Source organism: Macaca mulatta, chromosome 5, assembly GCF_049350105.2.
Source record: "Macaca mulatta isolate MMU2019108-1 chromosome 5, T2T-MMU8v2.0, whole genome shotgun sequence".
NCBI lineage: Eukaryota > Metazoa > Chordata > Mammalia > Primates > Cercopithecidae > Macaca > Macaca mulatta.
In genome coordinates this window covers 14,440,060-14,465,723 of record NC_133410.1, presented here as the reverse complement: position 1 = coordinate 14,465,723, position 25,664 = coordinate 14,440,060, and the positions used below count along the sequence as shown (strand labels likewise).

Here is a 25,664-nt window from a genome sequence, read left to right as displayed (position 1 = left end):
GAGGCAGCAAAAATGAAGTAGACTTTGGCAAAGATAGGTAAGAAAACCACCCCACAACTGGCGAGGATTCTAATACAATGGGATTCTAGAAGATTAGGCAGAGGTTTGGTTTGTTTGGTTTTTGTTTGGCTGTGTGTGTGTATGTTTGTGCGTGTGTGTGTAGATGTATGTGATTTCCTTTTAGTATTTTTTCCTATTCATATACACTTTTTGATCAAAATACATATACTTTTTTTTAAAACCTCATGTATTTTCTATAATTGTCCTATGGAACTATTTGTATTTTGTTTTAAATATACAAACGAAATATCAGGAGGAAAAGGTAGAAAAACAAGAGTAAATAATTATTTATATAGTTCTATTTCTCAGAACTATACCACTGTTACCACTTTGGTTTCTTTCTTTCTGTTATTTTTGTTCTCTCTGTGTATTCATAGGTCTTCTGTTCAAAGATTTGTAATAGTACCTATGCACTGTTGCTGTGTGCTTTTTCTTTAACCTAATATTATATCATAAGTGTTTCCCCTGTTATGTTTTAGAGCAAATAATGGCCAAACAATATCCATTAAGCAATTGTACAATAATTTATTTAACCCCCTCCTCTCCTATTATGGTATAATTAAGCTGTTTCTATTTTTTCCTAGTATAAATGAGATTACATTGAAAGTTTTGTGCATAAGCCTTTATCCCTATTTAGGATTATTTCCTTAGGATAGATTCCCAGAAATGGAATTATTGGATCAAAAGGTCTGTATGTTTTATGTCTTTCTTGGCACATGCTGCCAAACTGCTTTCCAAAAGGTTGTGTGAATTTACACTGCCCCGTCCCTGTATAAAAACAAAATCCTGGGGAATGTAAGTTCCCCCACAGTCAGGCACCTTTTGTGCCTGGAACACAGAGCCACAGAATCTCAGATTTGGAAGTAGCTTTAAAGGTTAGCGAAGCTAACCTCTGCTGTGAAGAGAGCGTCAAAACTTGTTCCACAATGGTATTGGCAATTGTACCATTTTTGAGTTGGGTGGCATCTCAGAGGTCATTTTGCATAAATGCCCCAAATTGCCTACACAATCTCAGCCAGGGGTTCTGGGTAGTCTCTGTGCTGAGGGCTCTGCATACACCAACTCAGTCTTTCTATAACCGCAGGAGAAGGATACTGTTATTGTTCTTTTCATTCTTCAGATGGAAAAACTGAAGCACAAGAGGTAAATAACTTGTCTCAGGCCATGTGGTCTTAGGACTCTTAACTACTATGTTTTGCTACCTCTTTTCAGTAAATACCTATATAAACTAAAGAGAGACAAGCACTACAAAAGAAAAGAAGAGGGGTTGGTGAAAGAGATTAAAAAGAGTGCCTACTGTGGTTTGGGAGATCAGGGAAAGTCACTCTAAGGATGAGATGATACCTGGGGATACCTGAGGATGTCTTAGCCAGGTGAAGATGGGATAAAAGCCTCACAAGAAGGGAGAACAGCATGTGAGAGGGCCCTGGGGCAGGAGAGGACTTCAGGAATTGTAGTAACTGAAAGGACAATGGGTTGGAGCTTATAAGACAAAATAGCCTGTAAGAAAGGAGGTCAGAAAAATAGTAGGGGTCAAGTCATTTCAGGGCCTGAAGAGGTTGGCTTTTATCTTAACAGCAATGGGGTTCCATGAGAGGGTTAGAGGAGACCATGATCTTTGTTGTGCATAAAACGATGATGGAGAAGGCATTAGAGAGGGCTTGGCCGGGGCGGGGAGGTGGGAGCAAGTTGGGAGGCTGATGCAGCTGAATGGGCAAAGATGATCATATCTGGTCACTGTGGCTGCAAAGGATAAAGAGAGAAGCAGAGAGATTTTCAACAGGCTTTTGTTTAAGTGCTGATGGGTGAGATGTAGCCTCTTGCCGGAAGCCTTTTGGGCGCTTGTCCATGCAGGCTCACCCTGACGAACCTTCTCTCTGCTCCCATGGTAATCCCCAGTGTTGGAGATGGGGCCTGGTGGGAGGTGTTTGGGTCATGGGGATGGATCCTTCATTAATGGCTTAATGTTGTCCTTGCAAGAGTGACTGAGTTCTTGAGAGATCTGGTTGTTTAAAAGTATATGGCACTTCTTCCCTTCCCTCTCCCACTCAATCCATGTGAGAGGCCTGTTTCCTCCTTTACTTCCTGAGGCTCTCACCAGAAGCAGAGGCCAGCACCATGCTTCTTGTATAGCTTGCAGAACTGTGAGCCAATTAAACCTCTTTTCTTTCTTTTTTTTTTTTTTTTTTTTTGAGACAGAGCCTTTCTTGATCATGGCTCACTACAGCCTTCAACTGTTGGGCTAAATCAATCCTCCTACCTCAGGAGGTAGCCTCTCAAGTATCTGCAATCACAGGTGTGTGCCACCATATTTGTAGAGACAGCTTCTCACTATGCTGCTCAGACTGTTCTCGAACCTTGGACTCAAGTGATCCTCTTGCCTTGGCCTTTCAAAGGGATAGAATTACAGGCATGAGCCATGGTGCCTGGTCTCAACCTCTTTTCTGTATAAATTATACAGCCTTGGGATCTCTTTATAGCAATGCAAGAATAGACTAACATAGTCACATGTTTCATGAGTCATTTTATATTAAATGCTCAGAATAGATAAATCCATAAAGACAGAAAGCAGATTGATAGTTGTCAAGGGCTCAGGGTAGTGAGAAATGGGGAATAACTGCTTAGTAGTATGGGGTTCTCTACTGAAGTGATGAAAATGTTTTGGAACTTGATATGGTTGGTGGCTGCACAAGATTGTTAACGTTCTAAATGCTGCTGAATTGCATATTTTAAGGTGGTTCGTTCTACATTATGAGAGGTCATTTCAATGAAAAAATTTACAAAGAATACATGGGAATGAAATGCACTAGTTTCAGGTCCTCAGTGGTTAACTGAAGGACAGAGAAAGAATAAAAGGTGGATCTTTAGCTAAATTTATAATTTTTTAATTTCTTTATAACATAAAAGACCTGGAGGAAAACAAAAACTGTCACTACTTGGGCTATCCCTGAAAAATCTTTTGTATAGGGAAATGCAGCTAAGACTAGGGAGAATGCAGTAGACAAGCAAGAAAGCAGTGTTGGCTGCATTTCGGCTGATTTTTCTTTCCACTGAAGATTTTTCTTTCCTCTGACTTTTAACACAAGAGGAAGGACTTCGAGGTCATGAGACTCAATTTGGTGTGCTGCGGCCACAGTTCCTATATTAGAATCAATGCAATAATGCAATGCTAATCTGAGATATAACAAACTGCAGAAATTGGCTTCTTACAATTAGTCTGTCTTTCCTCAGATGGAAAAGGAGCTGTGTGAGACAGCAGAGCACTTCAGGGTCAAGAACTCAGTCCCTACAATCAAGGCAGGATCGAGTATCGTGGAGAGAACTGGTGCCTCTAGTGAGTGGCTGCCCAGGTTACAGGTAAGGGGAGCTAAGGAACTCACCTACTGAGAGGCCCCTGTACCCTGCCTGGTCCAGGCACTGTGTACATGTCAGCATGGTCAACTTTCAGGATCACCTCTAAGTGGGGGTTGGTTTGCCGGCACTTTGTACTGGAGGAAATGGAATCTCAGGTGAGGAACATGCCTAAGGTCACAGAGGGAGTTGAACAGAGCTGGTATTCCGATCCTGTCTGCCCAGTGCCAGAGCCTATGTTCACAGTAGTGCCTCTAGTTCTAAAACAGAGCCTGGCATGTAGAAAGTGCTGGATATATATTTGTTCAATGAATTAATTAATAATAGCAAAATGAAATAATTTCTAATGGTGTTATTAGTTTGGTAAAGATGCAAAAAATTAAAACTAATTAAAGAGCAGGCACATTTACAGATTGTTCATGCAAATATAAAGTGGTATAAACTTTTAGGAGTGCAAAATTTATATTGGCAAATATATATAAAGAGTCTGAAAATTGTGCAAACCCTTTTTCCCAACACTTCCACCCTTAGGATGTAATTTAAAGACAACAATTTTTAAAAAGTACTCAAAGCTCTACAGCAGTGGTAATCACAGTGTAACATTTTTTGATGTTATAAATGATTTGTTCTATAATTAAAGATTACTTAAATCAATGGCCCATCAGCAAAAGGACTCTTTTGCAGTTCTTAAAAATCTATGTACTAAAAGAACATTTAATGACAAAGGCAAATCTTTTTTAACATATTGCTTAATGGAAAAAGGAGGCTACCAAATAGTGTCTCTAGTTTGTAACATTTATTCCAGTTTAAAAATAATATATGCAGGCCGGGTGCTCATGCCTGTATTCCCAGAAATTTGGGAGGCTGAAGTGGGAAGATTGCTTGAGCTCGGAGTTTGAGACCAGCCTGGGCAACAAAGTGAGACCCCATCTCTGATCTCTCTCTCTCTCTCTCTCTCTCTCTCTATATATATATATATATATATACACACACACACACACACACACACACACACATATATATATATATATATATATATGCATCAAATAAAAAGATGAGAAGGCCCAACACCAAAATATTAATGTAGCCACATTACTATACAGAGAGGTTATGGGCAATTTGTATTTTCTAATTTTATTTCTATTGTACTTTCCAACTATTTTTCAAGGGGAAATAAGCATATTCTTTTGGTCTTAGAAACAAGTCAATAAATGCTACACAAAAACAAAACAAACTTGCTCTACTCATCTAACGAACAATATCTTGTGTGGATGAAAAGAAATGTCCTTTTTCTTAAAGAAATAAATAATTGATAATGTAAAAGAGTGTCATTGAATATTTCTCTTAGTGTATTTTCTCTTCTTCCTCCTCCTCTTTTCTTTCTTATTTTTTTTGGTTCCTCAATGTACAACTCTAGCTCCTTCTCTTCCTGGTGCCAATCTTAAACATCTGGTTAATGATCTGAATTCTCTCCTTCTCCTGTGCTTTCTCATTGAGGAATTTGAAAGCAAAGAGTCTTGGATTTTAGACATTTGGGAATGGCCAAGATTTTGGACTTGTTTTGTGAAAAGATGTATTTGTTCAGTTGAGCAAGTGTGAAGCAAATGCTTTCAGCATGTCTATTAATCTTAGCAGTCTGAGTGATGTAAGGGTATGCACACTCATGTTTTATGATGTTTGGTTTCATAAAAATATGTTTGGTTTCAAGGCATTGGCCTCTATTCTCTGTTGACTAAGAACAAATTTGGAGTAAGGAAGGCATCTTGAATTGTATCCCAAACCTAGTTTGTTTTTTAATCATCAACTGGAACTCTATGATGGCTATGACTAACACATTTTGTGAGTTCATGAAAACATTTACTTTAATAGAAAAAAAAAATAGAACAACTCTAGAATCAGAGTGACTGACGCTATGTTTTGCCAAAGGATTCTTGCTGGAAGGTTCTACTGAGAGTTTTGAGGGCTGTTACTGCTTATCACACTGAGGAGAAATGGAGAGATTCTAAATTTAGGTCACAGATTCTAAATAGAAAAGGAAGCAAAACAAAGGGATATTCTAGTCAGGTTGGGGAACTCAAGCCTGATTTATAACCACCAAGATGCAGGCAGAATTCTCTTTTCATCACACCAGAGTTAATAATGTGTTGAATGGAAGAAAATGTGTTTGTACCCCCAAAGCCCTATTACTGTGTTCTTTAACTTTAATCAAGCTGCAGAACTATGAGATGTCATTGGGCAATGCTTAGGTTATAATGTGTAGTGCAAAAGTCCTGATAGAAAATGTGTGCGTATGATTTTGTAAGGAGAAAAATAAAAAGAAAGCCTCTACATTTAAAAAGACCAGAAAGAAATATCATGAAATGTTACTTGTTTTATGTTATGATCACGGATTTGTTTGTTGTTCTCTCCCTTTCTGTATTTTCTGAAATTCTTAATGATCATGAATTTTTAAAATAATAAATGGTTTATTCATTCAGCACATAGCTTCCAATCATTAAGTTTAGAGCTTCAAGGATGATTAAACTATTTATCTGCCCTGAAGAAGCATACAGAACTCTAGGAGAGACACCAAGTGACACAGAGTGAATAGCTGTCATGAGAGAGGAATGCTTGAGGTCCAAGTGTGTATCAAAAAGGTAGTGCCCATTATACCTGTGTGCAGAGTCAAAATTTAAAAACAATTAAATACACATTGCAATGACAATGTTCAATATGCATGAAAGAAAACATACTGTCTCCTTGACTCTAGGTTGCTCTCTTCAGTTACATTTGTGTTTGAGAAGACTGGAACTAAAAACTGAGATGACCCACTTTGTAGGGGCTGAGTAAAGATCACACAGTATTGTGGTTGTCAATTTGAGAAATCAGTCAGTCTCTCTGAATCCTTGTCTCCATCCACAGAGGCTGCAACTTTGCTGATGCATCTTTTGAATGCAGTTACCTTGTTTCTCTGTCTCATGTGTTTTAGAAAGTTAACCTTCCTTTTTTATTTTAACTACCATTGAAGCATATTCCTTTTAGCAAAAAGTACAGCAGTAAAGAGCTCAACAAATTGGTTAGAAATCAGTTTTTAAAGAGAGAATATGAGCTCTCAATTGGGTCTCACAGGATTTTCCAAAGAGATTGTGCATTAACTTGGACTCATTACTGTTTATTTTGGCTGTTGAGAAATCTTTTTGGAGTGTTTGCCAATTTTTAGCATACCATCCATGTTGCAAGTGATTGGGTTTATTCATATCGATTATCTCCGGGTCAAAGGAGTGTTATCCATTTGTTACACAAACATTTATTTAGTGCCTACTATGTGCCTGGCCTCTACTCAGAGCTAGTGCAATAGCAGTCAGCAACAGACAAGGTCCTTACCTTCTGGGGAGATGACAATAAAAACATAGACAGATAAGTAACCATGGAAATAGGTGGTAGAAGCACATGATATGAACACAGAGGATGGCTATGGAGGTTGTATGCAGGAGACTGCGTCTGTTATTATTGATCCCTGATGCTTGATGTCTTTAAAATGTGCTGTTCGTTTTGCTCAAATTTAGTGTTGGTCATCTTGCTACAGTGGACAGTACCTGGGCTTTGAAGTCAGAGCCACCTGGGTGGTGCAACTCCCAGGAGAGTTCTATAACGGATCTGAACATCAGTTTTCTCATCTCTGTTTTGCAGAGAAGACTGCACGCTGCCAGTGTTGGTGTGACAGAGAAATGGGTTAGGCGAACAGTCTGTAGAACATATTAGGGGCTCAAAAACTGAGAGGGATTGATTCATGTTCTTTTTATGTGATCTGTGTCTCCTATTGCTCACTCGTTGAGATTGCTGGAATTCTAACAGTTTTGCCTTCTATAAAAATCTCCAGAAAAGTAGTTACACAGGTGCACTTGTGTCTTTTCAAGTTGTCTTTTAGTGTAATTTACTTGCCAGGTGTGGTGAGCTGCACAATAGCCTCCCAGAGATGTCTAGTTCTCATCCCAAGCACCTGTGAGTGTGTTTGCCATACGTGGCGAAACGGGATTTGCAGATGTGATTAAATGAAGAGTCTTCAGATGGGCCGGTTATCCTGGATCATCTAAGTGGGCCCTGTGCTGTAATCACAAAAATCCTTTTAAGAGGGAGGCAGAAGTTCAGAATTATAGAAGGAAGGTGATGGTGTGGATGGAAGGAGAGGGAAACAATGAGAGAAGATGCTACCCTGAGGACTTTGAAGATGGAGGAAGAAGCCCTGTGCCAGAAAATGTGGGAAGTCTAGAACAGTGCTCCCCAAACGTTTTGGCACCAGGAACTGGTTTCATGGAAGAAATTTTCCCACAGACTGGTGGGAGTGGGAGTGGGAGATGGTTTAGGATGATTCAAGTGCATTATGTTTTTATTGTGCACTTTATTCTATTATTATTATACTGTAATGTATAATGAAATAATTATACAGTTCCTGATAAGGTAGAATCAATGGGAGCCCTGAACTTATTTTCCTGCAACTAGACCATCCCCTCTGGGGTGATCAGAGCCAGGACAGATCATCAGGCATTAGATGCTCATCAGGAGTGTGTAACCTAGATCCCTTGCATACATAGTTCACAATGGGGTTCGCACTCCTGTGAGAATCTAATGTTCCTGATCTGACAGGAGGTGAAGCTCATGTGGTAATGTGAGCAATGGGGAGCAGCTGTAAATACAGATGAAGCTTCACTGACTCACCTGCCACTCACCTCCTGCTGTGCTACCCCGTTCCTAATGGGCCTTGCACCAGTACTGGTCTGTGGTTCAGGGATTGGGGACTCCTGCTCTAGAAGATAGAAAAGGCAAGGAAACGGCATTTCCCCCAGAGCATCCAAGAGGAATGTAGCCCTAGAAGCCCATCTGAGACTTCTGACTTTCAGAACCATAAGATGGTAACTGCTCCACCAGATTTGTGATCATTTGTTACAGCAGTTATAGAAAATTAATATACCAGGGGAAGCCAGGAGACCCTGCCAGGGCTGTAGGCAACGAAAAGAATAAGGGGTGTCTGGGTTGGTTTGGACAGTGATTTCTGAAGCCAGCATACCTGGGTTTAAAGCCCAGCTCCACCTCCTACTAACCACTTTCACACTGGGTGGGCAGAGCACGTTCAGACCCTGGGCTGTCGGACTCCACAACTCACTGTCTCCTCTAGGAATGCAGGCTGACTAGGCTGCCGGAGACCCTCCTGGTGATTCGGCACAATGGTCTGTTTTTAAGAGATCCAACAGCATCTCTCTAGGTTCATAGTTTCTGCCATGTCTGTGCATGGGCACCGTGGTTTTTTAAAAAAACATTTCATAATGAAAAGCATGAATAGCGAAAATAAATCTTTCTTCCACATTCATCTTTCATCTCGTTTGTCTTTCCTGTGAAAATCATGGTCATCTTCAGAAAACGATATTCTCTCTATGCCTCAGTGTGCCTTCGGGGACAAAGTTAGTATATGTCCCATGTACTAAATGGGACAAATGTTAGTATATGTTTAGGATATTTAAGAACACTGGCACATTGTAAGTGCTCAATAAATGTAAATGGTTATTAAAATAATGAGTTCTTATTGGAATGAATTTGCTGACTCCCTGGAATAATGGAAGTTAATATACAAGTACATTTCCACAGTGAAAGTCTCTTTCAATAGGGGGCCAGTAGGAGTTTCTTTTGCTTCCTGTTCCCCTGTGGAAGGGAGATGCAATTGGGATGACAGGCACTGCTGCTTTTCAAAACTCTTGTTTTGTTTCTGGGTTGTAACTCAAAGTCGATGCTGACATTGTAGCAGCCAAATAAAGTGGTGCCCTTTGACCTTGTTGCAATTCTGTATGTCTCTGGTAGATTACAGGCTGCCTTCTTGCTGCTTTGCAAAAGATTTATTCCCCTAATAGTTCCGAAAACCAGAGAGAAAGCATATTCACGTGAAATCCTGGTGATTTTTCTAAGTTTACCTAGTTAGTTTAATACCATAATCTAGTGTAATTTATATCTCTAAAGCTGAAGGCTAGCCAATTGTGTGAATCTAGCCTAAGAAAAATAATTATGAATTCAGTAAAAATGTTCACATACAAAGACGTTTATATTGCAGCACTATGAAAAACAGAAAAAACCGGAATAAACCAAAATGTCATGTAATAGTAGAGTTATTAAATATATTTTGGGTTAGTCACTCAGTGGAATATTATGCAGTTAGTTGAAAAGCTGATTATAATGCCTTTTCCATAATAAGGAAAATATTCGCAATATACTGTTAAGAGAAACATTGAGAGTCAAAATTGTGTTCAGTACAATTATAATGCTTGTAATGATACAGCTCACACATTAACAGCCTGGCAGAAAATATACCAAAATGCTGGTATCCATTGTGAAGGTGGTGGAATTATGAACTGTTTTTTTCCTACTTTCTATTTCCCATATATTTAGTAATATAATTATTTACATCTCTACGAAAAAAAATAAATGAAAACATAAAGCAATAAGCCAAAGCTCCAAAATAGTGTGGAAGATGTCCAAGAAAATTATGACTGCACACATTTATAATTCTAAATTAAAATGCCTCAGGAGTTCTAGTTTCCTGGATTAGTGCTGATGGCAGGAAGGCTGGGGTGAGAAATTTTGGCCATTAGCACTTCACGGGGTATATAGAAACTGTTTTAGCACATACACTTTCTGGCTTTAAGTCAACTGATTTGGTTTTATGAGACAAAGAAGAGTTTTGCTTCCCCAGATAATTTAATTGTGATCATTTCAATAACATTCATTCCAGCACAAGGACAATGGAGAAAAAAAGGAGTCATCATATGTATGATTTACTGAGGGCTCGCTATGTGCCAAACTGTGTGTGGAATGCTTTATATGTATTGTCCTATTTCAGCCTAACAACTCTGGTAAGTCGGTCCTGTTATACAGATTTCATAGACGAGCTGCTCAGAAAAGTGAGCACACCAAGCCCAGGGTGTCTCACTGGGTGGGCAGAGCACGTTCAGACCCTGGGCTGTCGGACTCCACAGTTCACTGTCTCCTCCAGGAGCTCAGGCTGACTAGGCTGCCTGAGACCCTCCCAGCAATTCTGCACAATGCTCTGTTTTTAAGAGATCCAACAGCATCTCACTAGATTCATAGGTTCTGACCATGGCTGTGCATATACACAATGGTTTTTAAAAATTTCATAATGAAAAGCATGAATAGTGAAAATAAGTCTTTCTTCCACATTCATCTTTCATCCCCAGTTTGTCTTTCCTGAGAAAACCATTGTGAATAAGGAGCACTAAATAAATATAGATAGATACAGAGGCCCATTTCCAAGTTGCAGTCACTTAGAGTCTTGTAGGCCTTGAAAACCTCTGGATTTTTAACAAGCTTCCCAGATAATTTGGATGAAAGGCCTGAGGCTGAGGACCATCACTACCATGATACAGTGATGTCCAGTTGAATACAAATAATAGCAATTTCACCCTTTTTATGTCAATAATATATCAGCTGCAGGCAGCCTTTTATGAAGATAGACATTTGATAAAGCAAGTTAATTTTTCTTAGTTTTACAAAAATATAAAAATTTTAGAGAGTGGTTATTTTAGTTGGAGATGTTTCTGAGCAGAAGTGGAATTGAAAATTGATCTGAAAATCCCATCTGTCCTTGGGTGTCAACTGGGGTGCTGGAAGGAACATTGGATTTGGTGAGACTGGGGATCTTGGTCAGCTCAGGATGCCCTACCAAGATACTATTAACTGGTGGCTTAAATAACAGACATTTATTTCCCACAGTTCTGGAAGCTGGGAATTCTAAGATCAAGGTACTGGCTGGGGTTAGGGCTTCAACACATGAATTTTGGTGGTGGAAGGTGGACACACACATTCAGTTCATAACACAGGGAGTCCATAACACAGGGCTTCTAATCCTCTCCACCAATGAGCAGCTGAGTGCTCTTGGGAAAGTTACTCCTGTTTTCAGACTGTAAGATTGATTGGACCAGTTCAGGGATATCCAAAGTGCTCCCCAGAGGAGCTTAGAGCCTTCTTCAGGGCTGAGATGGAGGGTGTTACCACCGCAGCTTCCAGCTTTCTAAGTCAATAGGTTAGCCCCTTTCCATCCTCATCATTCCACCAGAGCAGCTTCTTCTTATCTGTACATACATACTTATCCATATGTACATACATACATTCTTATCTGTATATATACACACATATATACTTATCTGTATCTGGATATACGTACATACTTATCTGCATATACATACATACGTTCTTATCTGTATATACATATATCCTTATCTGTATCTGTATATACATACATACTTATCTGTATATACATGCATGCATTCTTATTTGTATATACACACATACATACATTCTTTTTTTTTTTTTTTTTTTTGAGACAGAGTTTTGCTCTTGTCACCCAGGCTGGAGTGCAATGGCACAACCGCGGATCACTGCAACCTCCGCCTTCTGGGTTCAAGTGATTCTCTTGCCTTAGCCTCCTGAATAGCTGGGATTACAGGCGCCCACCACCACGCCCGGCTAACATGTATATATATAACATGAAGGAGCTGCTCTTCTGGAATGATTGTATAAAATATTAGTTAAGTCCAGGCTGTGCAAATTTCACCAGTTTTTGTGTTTGCTTTTTGCTTTTTTTTTTTAAACTAATGCTCTTTGTCTTTCCCAGGATCCAATTCAGTAGACCACATTGCATTTTGTGACTTATTTGATTTTGCCACTGATTAAGATTTTAGCCAGAGCCATGGTTCAGGAACAACAATGAAAGGAAATGTGTGATATCCACTGGATGAGCCTCTGGCCAGGTGTTCTCCACTTGATTAGGCTCGTGGCTGATGTCAGTGCATGTAAACAAGCCAGGTCTTTGGAGTTGGGCAGAGCTGATCTAAATTTTACTCTCTGGAGGATATTGGACAAGTCTCTGAGCCTCCCTAAATTTTAGGACTCTCATCTCTAAAGTGGGAGAATAATAACTACTTTGCAAGTTCTGTGGATAAAGTGAGTTTGGCACAGAATACAACTTAATGTGACATTTTTGCTATGGTGGCTATTTCCTAGGTCCATAGGGTGCTATTGACCTCAAGTTAAGGGCTGTCTGGGCTGTGCCACCAATGGGGCTGTACCGTTGGTGTTACCATCCTGACACTCTTGTTCCATGCCCAGCAGAACCTCTTAAACATTTACATGTACTTGAAATAATTAAAGACGCTTTGTCTCCTGCTCCAAGGAATGACACTCTGCTATCTAGTGTTTTAATCATACTGTTGAGATGGGATTTAAAACATGCACTTGAATCAGTTGTTCCAAAATGGAAAAATATTACACAATTAATACATGTTAATCATAGAAAAATTAGAGTGTATGAATAAACAAAAGGAAGAAAATAGAAATCAGCTGTAATCAGACCACCCAGCAATAACCCTGTTATCATTTTGGGATCTACATCTGGAAAGATATGTATTCTCTCCCTGTCTCTTTCCCCTTTAAAGATTTAACAAAATTGAACTATTCTATGCATTTCATTTTGTGTATCCTATTACCTCTTTCTATATATGATCAATTTTTAAATAGTAAAATATAATTCTACAGAGTAATTTTTAAATTATAGTATATGGATGTGTTAAAATTGTCTTCGCTAATTCACTATTGTTGGATGGTACGGTTGTTTTTAATTTTTGTTTTTGCCAGTAACATTGTAATAGGCATCCCTCTAGTGAAATCTTCGTGCATCATTTTCCAATTAGGAAGTTTGAAGCTGGCAGCATACTCAGCCCCCACCCTGTTTTCCTCTTACTTCCCTTTACAGAGTCCTCTGTGTTGTTTGTGTATGTGTGTCTTCCTAGGTAGACTATAAGCTCCTTTGAGAGCAGCGAGCACACATAGTTCATCTTCATTTTTTCTCTCTAATACTTAGCACTATGGGGTGTCCTCAGTGTGCTTCTACCCTTAGCCTGTTATCCCGAATTTGCATCCCTATTGCTGGTTCTGCTTGGATATTTGATGTCTGGCTTCTTAGCTCTGGTCTATACTCTCACTCATCCAACAGAGAGCTATTGAACATGTATTATGTGCAAAGGGTGGATCCTGGTGAGGAAACTGTGGCAAATAAGACAGAAAAAGTCCTGCCTTTAGGGAGTGGTGTTGTAGAGTAGAAGGCAGACATCGAGCCAGCAAGCAAACGCAGTGATTATTCAAACAGTGTAAGTGCTACAAAGACCAGAAAGCATTTAAGAGAATGGTAAATCTTGGAGAAGGGGTGGGTAGCTAGTTTAGGTTTAAGGAGCAGGTCAGAGGTTTCTTTGAGGAAGCAGCCTTTGAGTAGAGATCTAAATGATGCCAAGTTGTAACCCCTGAGTCTGGGGGGACGAGCTCTTCCTACAGAGACTAACAGCTGAAGGGCACTGCAGCAGGGCAATTGCCACAGGAAGGAGAGTGAGATGGCAGAGGACAGAGCAAGCGGGGGTACCAGAGGTGAAGCCAGAGGGGTTGGACAAAGGCTGGGTTATGCAGGGTCTTGAAGGCCCTGTGGAGGAGTTTAACTTTTATTTGAAGGTCAATAGGAAGGTCTTGAAGGAAGCAGCAGAGGGACATGACCTCGTTTCCATTTTTAAGAGATCACTTTGCTCAAATTCGATCTTCAACTAAATTATCCAGGTTATAAATACTCAGCAGGGAGAATGATAACTCTTTAGCTGGTATTGGCCAGGAGGAAGCAACAGGTTTTGTGAACTTGAGTTCTCCGAGCCTTTCAGGTCTCTTTCTGTGGCAGGTACTGTTAATAAATTGATACCCATTTCCACCTCTGCTTCTGCTACCAGAGTCCTGATTCTACTGGGTGGCAATGTATGCTCACCTGTATCCTCACTTCCCAGTCGCCTCTGTGGGAGGGCTTGGGAGGTATCTGACAGGAATCTTGCTGTTAAGGCATGAGCAGGCACCTTATGGGAAATTCTGTAAAGGCTTTTGCTTTCCTGATGAAAGGACACAGATCCAATCAGCACATCCCTGTGTTCTACTCTGCTTGCCTCTGACACAGACACAATGTCAAGTGCAGAGCCCGCCTGCTGTCATTTGACACAAGCATGAGGATGAAAGACAACATATTCAGGATGAAACAGTGGAATGAGGGAAGCAGCTTCATTCCCTAATGGCTTTAATGAGCACTTGAACCACTGCCAGGGACCCCCTGACTTCTTGTTATAGGAAGAAATAAAAATTTTTACTTGTTTAAGCCATGGTTGTGTGTATTTTCTGTTGCTTGCAGCTAAAGCATTCCTAACTGTTACACTTATGATTGAGAAAAAGTGAGAACTGACTCTGTTATTAATTCCATAGAATGTTATGCAAATCATTGAAGTTCTGAATATCTCAATGTACATTAAAATTGAAGCAATTACTGAACCCAACTTATGAATTGTTTGTTCTGGAATAAGGGCTTGTGATCACAGATGCTTTGGGGATGCGCTATTAAATTGCCACTTAATATAAGAATGAGTTCTATTGTGCTGTGCAGACATCCCTTACTCGAGAAGCGATTGGTCTTGCTTTCTCTCTCAGACTGTTTGGTTCCCATGAGCTTGGTTCCCATTAAGAATAAAATGACAACCCAACCCCAGTCAACCTGCTCTGACTATGCTGCTGTAAAGTCACAAATGCTTAGCCAAGATCAGAGAACATACTAAGTGATCCTAGTCATTGACTCATGCAAATACCTTTGGGTTTGACCCTTTCCCTGTTCCACAGTGAAATTACTGAGGTGGATCTTCCTGGAATAGTCTCTCTGAAGTATAAGTTATAATACTAGCATAAAAAACACTTGCTGTATTCTAGATGCTTTGTAAGTGTTAACTCTAATCATCATTTAACTTTCACCATGATTTACAGACAAGAGATTATTTTCCTGGTGAAAATCAGGATTCAGAAAGATTAAGTGATTTGCCTAAAGACATACAGCTAAATAAGAACTAGTACTCAGATATATCTGGTTCCAAAACTTCTTGTGCCTTCAGGGATCCTTAGGTCCCATGTATTGTGAGAAACTCTCTTCTAGCAAGCTGCTTGCTGCTTCCATGAACTGCATAGAAGCAGCAGCTCATGGTTTTGGTCTTTTAAAAAATATATCTAAAAACATCTATATCTATATGGATATTTATTGTAGCCAGCTTGTGGTATAACAAACAATGGGAAAAATTTAATTGTCAAGTTAAAAAAACTACTTAAATAAACTAAGGTGAATCCATTTGACTAAATACCTAAAATAGATTCATTGTAAAGATTTGTAAAACAGTAAGTACATTATTAGTACACGATATGTTTGTATTTGCATAGAAAAGTACTCTAGGAGGATAATGAACTAATATATTGATAGTAGTACTTTTATGAATGTTAAAAATAGAGGACATTTTTGTTTTTAAAATTTAGGTATTTTATATCATTTCATAATACAGAAAAAAACCTGTTTGAACAAAACATTAAGAATACAACTATTTTATGGGAGTTGGGCAATTCTTGGAGCACAGCTATCTTGTAAGCAGTTTTAGTTGTGACACCATTCAGAAATCACACCATTTATAGTGGGCTGAATAGTAGCCCCCTCGAAGATGTGTCTACTCCAAAACTGTGAATGCAACCTTAATTTGAAATAGGGTTTATGCAGATGTAATTAAGGATCTTGAGATGAGATCATCCTGGATTAGGGTGCACCCTAAATCCAATGTATCCTGATAAGAGAAGGGAAAAAGAGAGAAGAAGGTGAGGTGATGACAGAGGCAGAGATGGGAGCGTTGTGCCTATGATACCAGAAACCCCAAGGATTGCCTGCAGCCACCAGAAGCCAGGAGAGAGGCAGGGGATGAATGACTTTGCAGAGCCTCCAGAGGGAACAAACCCTGTCAAAACCTTGATTTTGGATTTCTGATCTCTGGACCTGCAAGAGAATAAATTTTGATGTAAACCACCCAGGTTGTGATAATCTGCTAAAGCAGTCCTGGGAAACTAATACAGCATTACTAGAGTGAGAGGATGAGACAGAATGAGACCAACATTGAACATCCAAAATGAATAACACAGAGCGAAATTGATTGCTGATTCCAAGAGGGAAGGGCTGCGCTGCCTGGGCACATTCTTCTGAGCAGAGTCGACTGCTGGGCTTGCAGTATTTTGGGGAATAGTATTTTGGGGAAGCATGGAACTCAGAGACAGGCAGATTTTCAGGCACCTAAGTAGCTGACATGATTTGTAGAAGAGTGATTATTTGTGGGAGATTGTGGTGATTTTGTGAAAATGTATCTGCTTATTACAAAAATGTCAAGGAATTTTATTTAAAAAAAAAACAGGAAAAAGCAAAGCAAAACAAACTTTTACCTCTCAGAAATCATTTTGCCAACATTTGATGATGAACATCATTCCAGATTCTCTGAGGCACAGGTTTAGCCAGAAGCCTTGCTGGATATAATTTTACGAAAATAAAAGTTCATACTATGCATGTTATTTTTATAAAAAATGATTGAATGTAAGGTTACTTGAAGGTATCAGAATAAAAATAAACTAGAATCCAACTGAAGGAATTGCTGAACTTCAGATATTTCTAAGGTTAGATGACAATGATGAAAAAAATTCCAGAATTTGGTGTCATTTTGCTTTTTAAAACTTTGTATGTTTTAACTTTATACAATATTTATTTACCTTCTGCCGTGAAAGAGGAGGGTTTTGTTTATTTCATTTTCTCTTCCACCCCTAGCCTCCTGATTTTTGCCAGTTACATTATTATTTTTGGTTTGCCTGGAATTATAACATTTACATTCTTTTCTGTCAAATAATTCCCACTGTTGCTTAGTCTTGATTCGGTTTGTAAAAGATCTAACACTTGCTCATGTCCTTATTTGGTGGATTCTCCATTGCTGGGTGTTTAATTTTGATGTCTTGCTATGCTAGATTTCATCATCAAATACTTTTCAAGAAGGGCTTTATTAGTACAGTCCTTGTATTCTTACATGTTTAGTAATGCCTGCCTGTTTCTTTTATAGTTATAGCATAGCTTGGCTGAGTGAAAAAAAAATTATCTTGGGTCACCTTTTCCCCTTAGAACTTGGTAGAGATTGCTCTGCTATTTTCTGGTGTTGAGGATTGTGGTGGAGACTAAAGGAACCTGCCAGGCTCCGCTTGTGATGTCTGTTCTCTAAACAACACATACAAGACATTTTTCTTGAATTTTCACAGTCCATATCTTGATGTTACCAGTCTTGCTTATTTTTCCTGGGATATAGTGTGCCCTTTAAACTTAGAGATAACTAATTTCTTTTTTAAATTCAAAAAGCTTTTTTGAATTGGCTTTTAAGTTTTTTCCTGTTCCTTTCTGTTCAAAATACCAATTTGGGTATGTCAGCCTCCCTTTTGCTTCAGTTTGTGTTGTCTTGTCTGTAATCATTTTTTATCACATTGTTTCTTTCTCATTTCGTGCAATATCTGGAGCTTTCCTGTGCTTTCAATAGCATTTATCTATTTTCTGTTGCTTTGAAGTTGACTTTCACGTCTACAATTGTTTTATTTTTATCTTCCATTGATTTCCTGAGCTCTGCTACTTTTCAGCTTGTCTTCATCTTATTTATTTTCTGATCATTTCTATTTCATTTTTAAACTTTCTTTTCTGAGAAACGACGATGTTGATTCATTTAAGGCTGAAGAGAACTGATCTCTGTGTTCTCTGGTGGTGGATCATTTATGATGTATGTAATTTTGTGTCTGCCTTTTGTTTTTGATTTTTCTTCCTGTCACCCCACTCTTACAATACCCATGCTGGGGCCCTTGCCTGGCTTTGGTATTGGTGTTATTCAAATGTGATTAGATGCATCCAGCTATTTGGCCAACAACAGTGCAGAGGGGGCTTGAAGCATTCAGTTAACCAGGCCCCAGCAGGTTTGTGGTTTCTGTTCTTCCTACTCAGCTGGCCTTGATGAAACATCCCCCTCAGGTTTTGGTGTCCAGGAGGCCAGTGTGGCTCAGGTTGAAGCACTTAAAGATGCAGATTGTGTTGTGGCTGCAATGTCGCTCCTCCCCACACGCTCCTCATTCCTTTCCACCCCAGACCTGGTCTCCTCATCAGAGACTATTCCTGCACAACAAAAATGATCTGTTTTCCCAGTCCTCCTCATTTATTTGCCACTCCCTTCCCCTGGCTATTGTGCAACATGGAAATAGCTCTCTAAAGGGACTATTCTGACTTCTTCTCTGTGTGGTATGCAGCACTGGGGCGCGCCCACTAGGATTTCCGGTTCTGTCCTCTTCTAAGACACTTGGCAGGATCACCCTTCCTCATCTCTAAAATTAGGCCTGGCTAGATGAATTGTGTGAGCAGTAAACATGAGTTACCTGCATGTCCTCTTTCCCCTCCGTGGTGAAATCTGAAGCCTCATGCTGTGATGGGGGTATCAGGAAATGGTGATGGTGGCTGGTTCCTGAGTGCCCACAGTGAACAGAGACCCCGATTGCTCCATAGTGAGCATGGAACATAAAGGCTTATGTATTTACGCATCAGTACATAAACCTTTTTGCTGTTTGAAGCCGCTGAGATTTGGGATTTGTTGGTTAGTGCCACCTAACTTAGCCTCTTTGATTAATACAGGCAGGAAAAACCAATGATTTCTATAACAAACATTAGGAAGCCGGGGAATTCAGAAGGTCATGAGGTCTGGCTGGAAGGTGTGGATCAGAGCAGACCATTCTTCATCCAGCCAGAACACTGACCAGCTTCAATGGTCTCCTTGAATGTTGGAGGGAAAATATTGTAGAATTTCCAAAGTTAGGGTTTCTTGTTGCAGAAGGTTTCAGATTTCTTGTGTTCACCAGAAAACAAAACAATGGAACTTAATCCTTTTCAGTTTCTCTCCACTCCCTTTCATATAAATATGTCTTCTCGTGCATCAAATTTAATGCTGTTGACAGCATTATTTACTGCTGCTTAACATACTTGGCTGATTCATGATAGATTACACCGATCATCTATATCCCTCAAAGAGCTATGGGAGCTGCTGCCTTTAGATCTTTTTGAAATATACAGACTGTAAATGTTATCTTTTTTATTTTTTCAGTCTAGTTATTTATTCTCTCAACAATTAAAAAAAAATGTGTGTACAATCCAAGACATTTTTGAAGAATAAAACCTTGCATCTCTGAATTCCTCTTGGGCCTAGCAACAATGGACAATGTCTTAGTTGCAGTCTTATTTCCCTAAAATCTAGCTTGTGTGTTACAATCACATTGATGTATCTTCCCCAGAACCAGAGAAGCCAGGCTTAAATCTCTGTCCTGCCATTCACTAATGTCATGGTCTCAGAAAAATTGGACAGACTTTCTGAACTTGTTTTCTGACCCATAAAAATGTGATAATGGCAGTAGTCTTTTTAATCCCACGGGAATATGGGGAAGAACAGATGATCTCATATATGGGAAAGGCCCTGGAGCAATGCCTGGCTTCAAGTGGGCACTCACTATATACTACTTGAAAGCACCTTCCAAATTTTGCAAGTGGCATCTCAGTTCATTCATTCACTTACTTAATACCTATATACCAGGCATGCTGTGGGACAGTTGGACTTATAGTTATACAAGACATAGGTAAGGAGGTGATAGTCAAATTAAGCTAACAGTTAAAATGAAGTGTACATATCATAGTAGCTAATGTTTGAGGGCTTTCTACGTGTTCAAACATTGGGCTAAGTCTTTAAATGGGTCATCACATTTATTCCATATAACAATGCTACGTACATGATTATTATTATCCCCATTCTAAAGGGAGGAAATCAAGGCTTAGAGATATGAAGAACCTAGTGAAGTCACAGATCATCGATTGAAATGGGTCCTGTAGTCAGTATGACTTGGGTGCATGTCCTTAACTACTATCTGCGGAGCCTACAGAGATATTCAGAGCTGCTGGAAGTGTTACAGTAGGTGGCTCATCAGGCACTGGCAGAGCAGGAGAGGGCTTCCTTCCCAACACACCCACCCACAAGGAATGTCAGGTGACCATCAGCTGATGGTCAGGAAGTTAACTGTCTCTCTAAAATAATAATTGGTCGCAGTCGGCACCAGGAAAGGGCAGTTTCCCAATAGATAGAAAACACCTGAAACTGATGATCAGCAGCTTCCTGATAAGATCTCAGGAGCTGGGAGAGTGGTCTCAAGCATGCGCATTAAGAGGCAAAATGGCAGCGTTTAACTGGTACATGACCTTCCTCTAGGAGTGCTAGACCCGGTGGGGGAAGAACACCTCAGGTGAGCATTCGTACGACTCCAGTAAACACACTGCACATGCTCACCTCCCAACCACCAGCAGGTCACTGTGCATATGGACAGCCCATCCGGAGGGAAGAATCAGTGGGGAGGCAATGCGAGACCCCAGAAGCACACCAGCTTATAAAGCCCCAAGTCAAAAGGTGGAGTTATGCACTTGATTTCTCACATTGCCTGCTTGGCCCTCTTCCAAGCATACTTTACTTCCTTTCATTTCTGCTCTAATGCTTTTTAATAAACTTTCACTCCGGCTCTAAAACTTGCCTCAGTCTCTCCTTCTGCTTTATGCCCCTCGGTTGAATTCTTTCTTCTGAGCAGGCAAGAATTGAGGTTGCTGCAGACCCTACGGATTTGCCACAGGTAACAGAAGCAGACTGCTGCCTCAGGGAAATGTTCACAAAAGGCACTTCTGCAAAAGCGATGCCTGAGCGCAGCTTTGAGATTTGAGTAGGGCTTGTCTACTCAGACAGAGGAGTCCTGAGCCTGGACCCAGGTGGTCCCACAAGAGATATGCTGAAGTGTTCATTGTGGAACAGAGAGTTTGTGAAGGTAGATATTGGAGGACAAGGCTTAAATAGTAGCTGGGAATCCGGTCAAGATGCTTAACTGTCAATAAAGGGACTTGGACATCAATGCGGGGGGCAATGATAGATATTAAGCATAAGTCTGATATAATTAGCTTTGCCTTTAGTGTTTGGGAAATGGTTTTTAGCTATGATTCATTAGATCTCTTGGTAACTCCAGGTGCTTTTAAAATTACCAGCTGGGTGTGGAAGAATAAAATTGCTGTCATCGCTGTGGCCTATAAGCTTCTTTTGACCTAGGGCCATATCTCACTCATGATTACATTGCTGGAGCCAAACACAGCAACTGATTCATGAGTAGCACTGAAGAAATTGTTGGCTGAGTGAATGAAAAAAAATGAATGAAAAACTAGATTAATGGTAGTAAAGTTGAGAAAAGAAACAAGAAAGACTGAAATTGTGTCTGCGTCCCTTTGTGGGTCTAGTTTAGGAAGGACTCTGCAGGGGGAGGTGAGGTGAGGGTGGTGGGCCTTAATTCCACTGGGTCTCTTGCAGCTTCAAAATCAGTTGGGATGATTTGGGAATTCTTGGAAGTAGAACTGCGTAGTTGCCAGCATCTGCTGAGAGATTTCAATTTGATTTGTTAATGAAACTCCCTGGGTGCGGCTTTGGTAGGTGGGCTGTTGGGGGTCCTATGACTAATTTAGGATCTACAGTGGAGCTGAGTGCATAGAAATGTTGCTCTTTTTTATTTCTCAGACAGCATATTTCTAAATGAAGCCTTAAAAACTCTTGGGAATGCTCACAGCCTAGAGAGAGTTGTGATCTTCTTGTTTCTGAGACTCTAAGTCCCTTGAAGATAAGGGCCATGACTTACTATCTTCAAGCCCAGTGTGACACGGAGCACCTGGAAGCTCAGGCCTGTAACCACTATCCAGGTGCCTCTAGAGATAACCAGAGGTGCGGGAGGCACACTCCTGCCTCAGGTTGCATGGTCACGAAGGGTATTTTGGAGAAAGGGTTGCCTGTGCTCACTCCTGAATTTGAGTAGGGGGTGACACTCAGATAGAGGAGCCCTGAGCTTAGGCCCAGGAGGTTGCAGAGCAGGTGAGTAGCTATAGAGTCCACTGTGGGAGAACAGTCTCTGAGGGGTCTTAGGGGATCAGAAACTGCTGTTGCCCTGCTCCATGGCCCTCCGCCTCTGAGCTCACTTAAAGCTGCAGTGAGAAGTTTCCATCTGATATGGTTTGGCTGTGTCCCCACTCAGATCTCATCTTGAATTGTACTCCCATAATTCCCACGTGTTGTGAGAGGGACCTGGTGGGAGATAATTGAATCACGGGGGTGGTTTCCCTCATATTGTTCTCGTGGTAGTGAATAAGTCTTACAAGATCTGATGGTTTATCAGAGGTTTCTGCTTTTGCATCTTCCTCATTCTCTCTTTGCCTGCTGCCATCCATGTAAGACGGGACTTGCTCCTCCTCGCCTTCTGCCATGATTGTGAAGCTTCCCCAGGCACGAGGAACAGTATTAAACCTTTTTCTTTTGTAAATTGCCAGGTCTCAGGTATGTGTTTATTAGCAGCATGAAAACAGACTAATACACCATCACACTGACAGCTGCCCCCTGAGTTGCCTATGTCCCTTTGCTGTGTCCCTTTCTCTGGAACTATAGGAAAGTTTATTCAGTGTGTGGGCTGCCAAGAAGGGCTGGTGATGGAAAGCCACCCAGGCAACGCTCAGTCAATGAAGACACAGCCTCTCCTCTGCTGATGGGACAACTCTGAGGGGTGCTCTGAGGAACTCTCAGGGTCCCCAGGGGGACCGAGCCTCAGTTGCCCGCAGTGCCAATCACTCAATAACGCACCCTTTTTTAGCTTTATTACCCTTTTTCTGTCCCTACTTCCTTCTTTATGTATATAAATAATGTGCCCCCTAAGTCTTTGTCTTAGGGTTTTGGGAAACTAAAATATGATGAGCTGCTTAGTGCTCAATAAATACTTGCTGAATACATGAGATCTGCTCAGCTGCCCCCAGATCATGATTAACTCTGGAAGCACCCAGAAAAGGTAGTGCACAACTGCACTACTTCGCCTGACCTCCAGATGGGGCTCTCCTGCTCTGCTAGATACATTTCAGGGTCCTCTGTGTCAGTGCTGTCTGCCCCCTGCCCCTCCCATTTGAAGGCACAGCCAGACCCTCTCAATCTCAATCATCTCCAACCTGTTGGAGGTTGGCTCAGGCCCACCTTGGTGGGAATTTGGAGCAGTGACGCCCAGGATGCAGTACAAGTGGCTGAATCTTCACATTTGGGTGCTGTCAGGCTGCAGCCCTCATCCATTGCTGGTGCCCTGGCCAAGTTGGAATGACATCCGCCCTGAGGTCCTTGTGAAGGTCTCAGCCACACCCACTTGCTTGTTTGGAAGCTCTACTTGGAATTGTGCAGCTTTGCTCTGACCTGGAACTCCCACTGCTTAGAGCCCTCTTCATTGCCCCCCACTTACTAAAACTGATTTCTTTGGAGATGAGCATCTGCCCAGGTTCAAGTCCAGATTTCAGAGAAATTAGACTCTAAAGTTAAAACAGTGTCTTTGGAGTCAAAAAGACAGGTCTACTTCCACCACTGAGTGGCCAGATGACCACAGGGGCAGGATACTTACCCTCCCGGCCTCATTTATCTCATCTGTAAAATGGTGATACTAATATGTGTTTGAAAGGGTTTGGTTGTTAGAGACAATATATGTAAGGTGCACTGTATTTTCTCAGCACAGAGTAGGTCTTACAATTTTCTGCTTGTTTTTTTTTTGGTGTCATTTGAACAATGGACCCTCCCTCGGCCCTGACTTTCTCTATTTTCTCACCATCCCCCAGCTCCCAGCCCATCATGCCTCCTGGCAGAGAATGTCTGAGTTACATGTCTGAGTATACTGGCCTCTTTTAACTGGGTTGTTGTTGTAACAACTTTGTTTTCTTAGAGTCTGTGTCTATTTGGCATCCATTCATCACAGGGCCAGTTGTATTTACTATCTTTTCTTGTTTTCTGTGTTCCTGATGCTCTGGCATCTGACTGGGGAGAAACTGCACCTCCCAGGCCTAGCCAGTTCTTACAGAAAGCAAGAGGGTTTGCCCAAGAGCACTCTTTTTTTAAAGGCAAAAACACCAATCCAGAGTCCACACCCCCAACCATCTCTTTTATGGAATTCTTACCCATGGAGCCAGTATTCTCTCTTCCCTAAATCACCCCAGGGCCAGGCACCAGACAACTAGGGACAGTCCCTATGCTCCAAAGCCATCAGACTGATTCCAACTAGCCAGTCCTAAACTGTTTATGCCACCTTGTCTTGCTTTTCCCATGGAAAACACAATGAAGGCTCTGGCCCAGGCTCTCTCCTCTCCCTCTTCTGCCCTGTGACCGGCCAGGCTCTTTCCCATGTGGCCCTATGTGGCATGGTGTGCCCCTTCCTCTTGGGAAATATAAGTTATAAAACTTTTCTTTCAATGGCATTAGTCTGTTTGTGTTGTCACGGAGTCACCTCCATAAATTAAAATCCCACAGGTACATTTTAAGACAGTCCTACTCAAGTTCTTTTGGGAAACAGGTGAGGTGTTCAAATTGTTTTTAATAGTGAGAATCCTCTTGGCCACCAATTTCTATCCTAAGGCAGTTTTGGATGCTTTAGATAAAAAAGTACCAGGGCCAGGCCTTATGGTTCGAGACCTTCTGAGACCCATCGTCATCTCTCCCGTGATCCCCAAAATGTGAAGAGTAGAGAGTCTAGTTCCATCGGAATCCAACACATATTTGTAATTTTTGAAAATTATAAAAATTATATTTGTCATAAAAACAAAAACGATATAGAATTACACAAAGTAAAACGTGGGAGTCCCCACACACAGATCCCTTCCTTTGAACCCAATTCCTCAAGGATTCCCACTGTTCATACTTTTGTGTGTGCATTCTTCCACCTTGTAAGACTCTGCACAAATATGTACACATATGAAGATGAATTTCTTTTTGAAATGGAATCCAAACATACCTATTTTCTGCAACATGCTCTTTTCACTAAACAATATATGGTGACTATCCTTCTCTGCCTAGCATTCTCCAGTATGAGCTGACTGTAACTTATTTGGGCATTCCCCTACTGGGCACATTTTGGCTGTCTTAGATTTAGCCACTGTTTCTTGAGAGCCCACTCTCCATGTAGAAGGCTGGAAAAGCCTATACAATCTGGCCTTGGGCTTCACCCCAACTTCAGCTCCTGTTATCATCCCTTGCACCTCTCTGCCCCAGCCACATTTACCTTATGTGCTTTCCTCAAGTGTTCCAAATATCCTCCCATCCCAGGGCCTTTGCACGGGACTTTCCTTCTGCCTGGAATGTTTATACTTTAGACCTTCACAGGCTCATTCTCTCACTCACCTCCTTCAGGCGAAGGTGTTCTGCTCAAATATCATG

The 25,664-nt window shown here is 40.9% G+C and overlaps 1 protein-coding gene and 1 long non-coding RNA gene across 3 annotated transcripts in view; one reads left to right on the top strand and one right to left on the bottom strand.

Moving 5' to 3' along the window:
* Positions 1–25,664, top strand: part of LOC144341127 (uncharacterized) — a 191,010-nt gene that overhangs the window by 9,218 nt on the left and 156,128 nt on the right. The window contains exon 2 of the long non-coding RNA XR_013417780.1: positions 3,292–3,417. This is a non-coding gene — a long non-coding RNA (uncharacterized LOC144341127). The remainder of the gene's footprint in view (positions 1–3,291; positions 3,418–25,664) is intronic.
* The window catches only part of C1QTNF7 (C1q and TNF related 7), a 107,842-nt gene that overhangs the window by 26,554 nt on the left and 55,624 nt on the right, over positions 1–25,664 (bottom strand). The gene's annotated exons all lie outside the window — the stretch shown is intronic.